Raw genomic sequence first — 6086 nt, forward strand, 5'->3', positions numbered from 1 at the left:
CTACATAACTTCTGAGGCTATAAGGAAAAGGTTCTCTTCCTCAAAGATTTTTAAAAAGAATATTTTTTTGGTTGAAAAATGAAGCATTTCTTGTCATCATGGTGTTTCCACTCATGTCACATATACAAATGCATATATACAAAAATATGCAAACTAATATCAAGGTAATTTGAGTGGGGCATATCAGAAGTGAGATATATCAACTTTGGGAAGCAGGGAAGGCTTTACTTAGAATGTGGGGACTGAGTAGAATTTTGAAGAAAAGAATTCTGGGAAACAATGCATTCTGACAGGTGGAAGATGGATTGCTTTTTAGTTATGGAGGATACATAGGAGATAGGAAATTTAGAGTCATGAATGGGGAACAATTTGGTTACACTGAAGTACTTGAGTACTAAGTACTATATACTAAGGCTGGAAAGATACATTGGAGCAATGGTTTGTAGGCCTGTGAAATCCAGAGTAGTTTATAGTGCATTGAAGACATAATAGAAGGTCACTGGATTTTAATGAGTGGTAGTAATATGGTCAATTCCTTTAAGAAAAACTCTCTAGGAACTATGTAGGACAGATAGAAAGGGGAAAGATGAGACAGTGAGAGCAATTAGGAGGCCATTATAATATTCATCATTTCACCATGACCTTGAGTACTTTGAGTAATTCAGATAATTACTGTGAGTAAATTTCTATCTATAAAGCCAATATTCATAATTTAGCAGGTATTACACTCTAAACTAAGGTTAATTAAAACTCATTTTGAAAGCAAACTTCCTCTGGATTAAAAAACAAGAAAATAATCAAGCATACTTATACTGTACATATCCTTCAACAATTATCAATAAATAATAAATAATTAATATTTTGATTAAAACATTTATTGATCACTTGCTCATGTTAAAATCGTGTTGGATCTTGGGGATAAAAAGAAAAAAACAACAACAGCAACAAATGAAACAGTCCTGTCTTCCATGAGCTTAACATTTTATTGTGGGAGGGTAGATAACACACAGAAAGAAAATTAAATTTAAAATAACATGAAATATAACATCAATGAGTGTTTCTGTGAAAAACAAAGTTCCTCTCTTCTGTAAGAACTAGAGAAACCACCCCGGGCCTTGCCTGTATTTTCCATTGGTACAGGTATAGAGTGTGACTTTACTGATCACTGACCTCTGCAACATGTTTTCTTACTTACTTATATTGCTAACTAGAGATTTAACTGTTCATACTCTGGTATGGAAATTATCAGTTTCAATTCAGGGACAATATAATGACCTTCAGCTTTTCATAATGACTTTCTGTTATTTTATGCATTATCCATCAAGTAAAATGCTACTGACAAAATTATATTAGCTCAATCCCTGGTAAAGAAAATTGGTAATATTTTGCTAATTTAATTTTTGTTTATAGGTAGGTAATTCCCAGATTCTTCCTTTTTCCTTTCCTTTCCATGGACATGGCAAGCAGTATGTGCATACATACATATGCATTTGTGTATGTGTGTATGTATACAGATATAATATGTTCTTATAATGAATTCAAAGTTTCATGATATTAGAAGCGAATCAAGATGTAGGAATTAGGTTAAGAAAATTAAGGAGAGTAAGTTACAATGTCTGAAAAGGTATTAGGAGATAAAGAGTTGGTAAGAGTAGATGTTTTTGAATTTTCTTCAGACTTTGAAGGTTATAGACAGCAACTAAATTCTTTGTTATGAGTTATCTGGGGAAACCTACAGGCCCACTTTAATTTATCCTCTATTTTTTCCAATTCAGCTCTCCTGTCTTCATCGATTTTTTCTGCACCTTCATTTCTCTCCTGTTCCGCTTGTTAGATCACAGAGAGGCCTGAGGGCATTGCCTCCAACATTGTTAACATTGTTCAGCTCAGATGGGTGGACCTCTCCTGGAGCTCTCCCCCAAAGCCCATAAAACATCTGTAAAAAATGACTAAATAAATTCTGGAGCTACAGAACCTAACAGTGAAAATAGTGCTAGGGGAACATCTCCATTTTGGGAATGAGTCCAGGACAGTCACGTACCTGGCTCTGCTTCTGAATCTCCAGACCTTTCCAGCGTGTCTTACATGGCTACCTCTCCTCTCCTATCCCAAGTCCACTTTTTAGCTTATCTTTGTATCTCTGGATTTGAGCATAGTATCTGGCATGTAGAAGGTGCTTAATAATTACCTGTTTATTATCATGTGTATCTCCCTTACATTTCTTCAATAATGATTACAAAGTGGCAGAAAATGGTACAAAGACTGTGAAGAATCAATAACAAAAAACTGTCAAGGGGCAGAGTCAGTCAGAGCAAGGTAGGTGCAATAATTGCTGCTGGGGCTCTGTCAGTCCCTGTAGAGATACAGACACAGACACTGAGGCAGGGCCTGGCCCAGAGAGACAGAGGATTCAGGCTATCCTAGCTGTAGTGAGTTGCCAGACCAGTGGAGTCTTGTGGCTTTGTTCAAGATTGTTTGATGATGGAAATGATCTGGATACAAGAAGCTAACTCTACTTTGTTTCAGTATAAGTTTTCTCAGCCTGCCTCCTGCCCATGCTTCCAGTGTTGGCTCAAAAGATCTCTAACTAAAGAGAAGAAATCATCATTTGGGAAACCTTTTATTCACCATATTTCTGAATTTTAATTTTGTCTTCACTTTATAAATGGTCAATACTGAAGAAGAAGGCAACACCTTTGGAAGCATTCTACTCCCACTTTAGCACTGAACCCAAGTCTGTCGTCCAGAATCTTCATAAAACAGAGTCAATTTCTGCTAGACTGTTTCTACCTCAAGGAAGTCCAAGATCTTAGGGGTATAGTACACACACACACACACACACACACACACACACACACACACACACACACACACACACACACACTTTTTTAGCAGCTGTATCATCGGTGAAAATTAAATTAATATTTTAAATTCACTCTCTTGTAGATGTTTATCAATTGGGTTGACTCTGAAATTTCACAGTTTTCTATTATTTAAAATTATATTTTTTTTTTGCCACTTACTCACATGACCACATTTGTCTTGCCAGCCATGGCCTTGCTGTGATTAGTATTGGTACCAATTCTCTAAATCCTCATGTACTGTCTGCTTCAGCAACAATGTAGTGACCACCCTGAAGGCAGACACATGAGCTGAAAAGAGGTGTGCAGTTCCCAACTCCCTATTTTTAATTGTAACCCAACACTTTTTTCTGTTCTCCCCATTCCTCCCCCCTTTATTTGGTTAAGTGTGAGAAATAGAGTAGTTTAAAATGAGCAACTGATGCTGGCAGAGGGTTAGTCAGCAAAGAGCATGGTTCTTGGTGCCTTGCCTAGAGGTGCTGCTGCTCAGGCCACCCCAGCCTCTTTTGACAGAAGGATAAGATGAAAGACCAAGCTGGGCCAAGCACACGGATTTGGATTAGTAGGATGGAAGATGTTATACTCTGGGATCCTAGCCATGAAGTTTGACAACTCCTCACCTTGCTGAAGAGAGACACTGGATCTTGATGGCACAACATAACTTCATCCTAGATTGGCTTAATTTCTCCACCCTGGAAAGAAACATGGAGAGCACATATGTTGAAGAGAAAGATGATTTGTAATGAGCTGCCAAAGACATAACTCCTCCGATTTTGTTGTTGTTGTTGTCTATTTAACAATTGACCCTTACAGACTACAGGAGATTCCTGGCATCAACTGTTCCTGCTCCATCATGACTCTATAAATTCAGATGTTTCCAAGGGCACACATGCTAAACTTGCTGGGAGCCAATCAGGTTGGCATGCTCCTAGACAGCATGGTGGGAGTTAGGGCTGGGGTGGAACAGGGACTCACCATGGAATGGCAGCTTTCAGCTCTACAAAGGCTCTGCCTTTCAGGAAAAGCCATATACTAAGGCCAGGAAAAAAGAAGAGAATGTGAAAAAATTGCAATTTGAGGAGACAGACATTCCATCTTTTAATCCAGAAGCTGCAAAACAAAATCATTCAAGCAGACCTGCTCAGACTCCTTCAGAAGTATGGAAAAATAACTCTGAATGCCAAACATTCTACCAAAGTGCTCATCATGAAAAACATTTCCAAAAACGATCCTGCCCCTGCCTTCTTTGCTGCATTCCCTTCACCAGGACCTCATCTTGCAAATGGGAACAAACCCACAACCATCGTGCTAAGTGTCTACAAAAAACTTGTCCCAAACTCAGCAGCACCTTCTTCCAAGACCAGTCTATTGAAAGCAACCAGGACATAAGAGAAAGCAGGCTTGCTCTCCTCAAGCGAGAATTCTACTTCCACCAGTCCAGTTGCTGGCACCAAACCAGAAGTATTGCCAAGTGTCTCAGTACTTCCTTCTCACAAAGATAGGCCATCTGATGGGGTGCTTTGGTGCTTGTGCTTAGGTGCCAATTCCAAGATTACATTTCTCAGCTTCAAAACACCATCCCTTACAGTTTACTCCCCAGCCCAAGGACCCTATGCCTAGCAATAACTTATGAGTGGGACCCAGTAAGACAAACTTCCTTTCCCCAAAATTACTCATAAGTGGACCTCAGTAAAACAAACTCTCTTTCCCCATTACAAGAACAAACTGACCTTTGAAGAAATTCTCTTGTCAAAAGAAGCCTATCTTATAACCACAGAATTATCATGTATTGATTCCCAAACTTGTCATATTCAATCCAGACATCAAGCTATAGACATCAACTCTCGCAGGTATCTTGCTATGGATGGAACAGCCCAAAAACACATCCCTGAGAAACTCCTTTACCTGGTTTCCCGAAGTGAATGACACCTGTGATTAAGGTTGTATTTATCACCTAATTAGCATATCTGCTATGTAATCCACTATTTTTCCCATATAACCTTTAATATCATTCCTGTTAAGTTGTCAGTTCCATAAGGAACAACAGTTGCATTTGGAGGTCTTCCCGCCATGTTGACATTACAATAAACCTTTGTCAACTTGACTTAAAGAATGCTTGAGTTAGTGAATTCATTCCAAATGACTCTTTCCTCAACTTCAGTCCTTGAGGGGTCCCTGAATGCCTTAAATGATATCACCTTCTGCACCACCCCACCCTTGTAGATTAGTTCCTGCTTCCTAACCAAGCTGACCCATTGGACCACAGACAAAAAGAGTGAGTTCTTAAAGATTCTGAAGGGTGACTTGAATAGAGAGATCTCAGAGAACCGAGGATGTGACAAACTGGAGAACATGGAGGGAGACAAGCCAAGAGAACCAAAGGAAAATGGGGAAGAGGGCTGTAATCAGAATGGCTTCATTCTTTCCCAGTGGAGAAGAGAGAGGGCCTTTCTCCCTCATTGGAAGCAGAACACAGATTATTGAAAGCAATGAGCTGGTAGGAATATCAAGAGAATTAAGAGAGTTGGTTCGCTTCATAGAGGATAAGCTAAGAGAGTTCCACATGCAGACAGACATAATAAGAAAAAATATCTTTGGGAGGAATGACGTTTCTTAAAGCTGTGACCTCTCTTGCCTCTTTACCACTTTGAGAAACACTTTCAATCCTAAAGTCAAGGGCTTGGCTACAAAGGTCAGCAGCAAGACTTCAGATAAGGAAGCTGTAGCCCAGTGACCTGTACAGCTCAGCTCCGCATCAGGGTTGTATAAATGAAACTGTTCTTTTTTTTTTTCTTTCTTTGTTCATTACTGTTGGATTCTTCCTGCACAAAGGGGGTGAATGCAAAGAAGAGAGACAAAGAGATTGCCTTGTTTGGCTTCTTTTTTTCTTTTTGTTAATTTTTGGTTCAGCCTGTTCTATGCTTAGCAGGGATAATTTTGTATAGCTGGGAAATTTGTGACCTATATATAGATATAGATATAGATGTATAGATATAGATAAAATGTATAGATATAGATAGATATACATCTCTCTCTACATATATATGTACATATATGTATATATACATACATACATACATATATATACATATATATGTATAAACATTCATGCAAATTTCTGTGTGCAGCTCTGTGTGTAGGACAATAAATATGTTTAGGACAGTAAAAGTGTCTGACAGAACTGATGGCAGAAGTGAACAAGAGTCGGACCTTGGTAGGTATAGC

At 38.7% G+C, this 6086-nt stretch overlaps 1 pseudogene; it reads left to right on the plus strand.

The window, feature by feature from the left end:
- The first annotated feature begins 1612 nt into the window (after positions 1-1612).
- On the plus strand, positions 1613-5595 carry LOC140502430 (vasculin-like protein 1; annotated as a pseudogene).
- The last annotated feature ends 491 nt before the right edge of the window (positions 5596-6086 follow it).

The sequence above is a fragment of the Notamacropus eugenii genome, chromosome 4 (assembly GCF_028372415.1).
Source record: "Notamacropus eugenii isolate mMacEug1 chromosome 4, mMacEug1.pri_v2, whole genome shotgun sequence".
Taxonomy (NCBI): Eukaryota; Metazoa; Chordata; class Mammalia; order Diprotodontia; family Macropodidae; genus Notamacropus; species Notamacropus eugenii.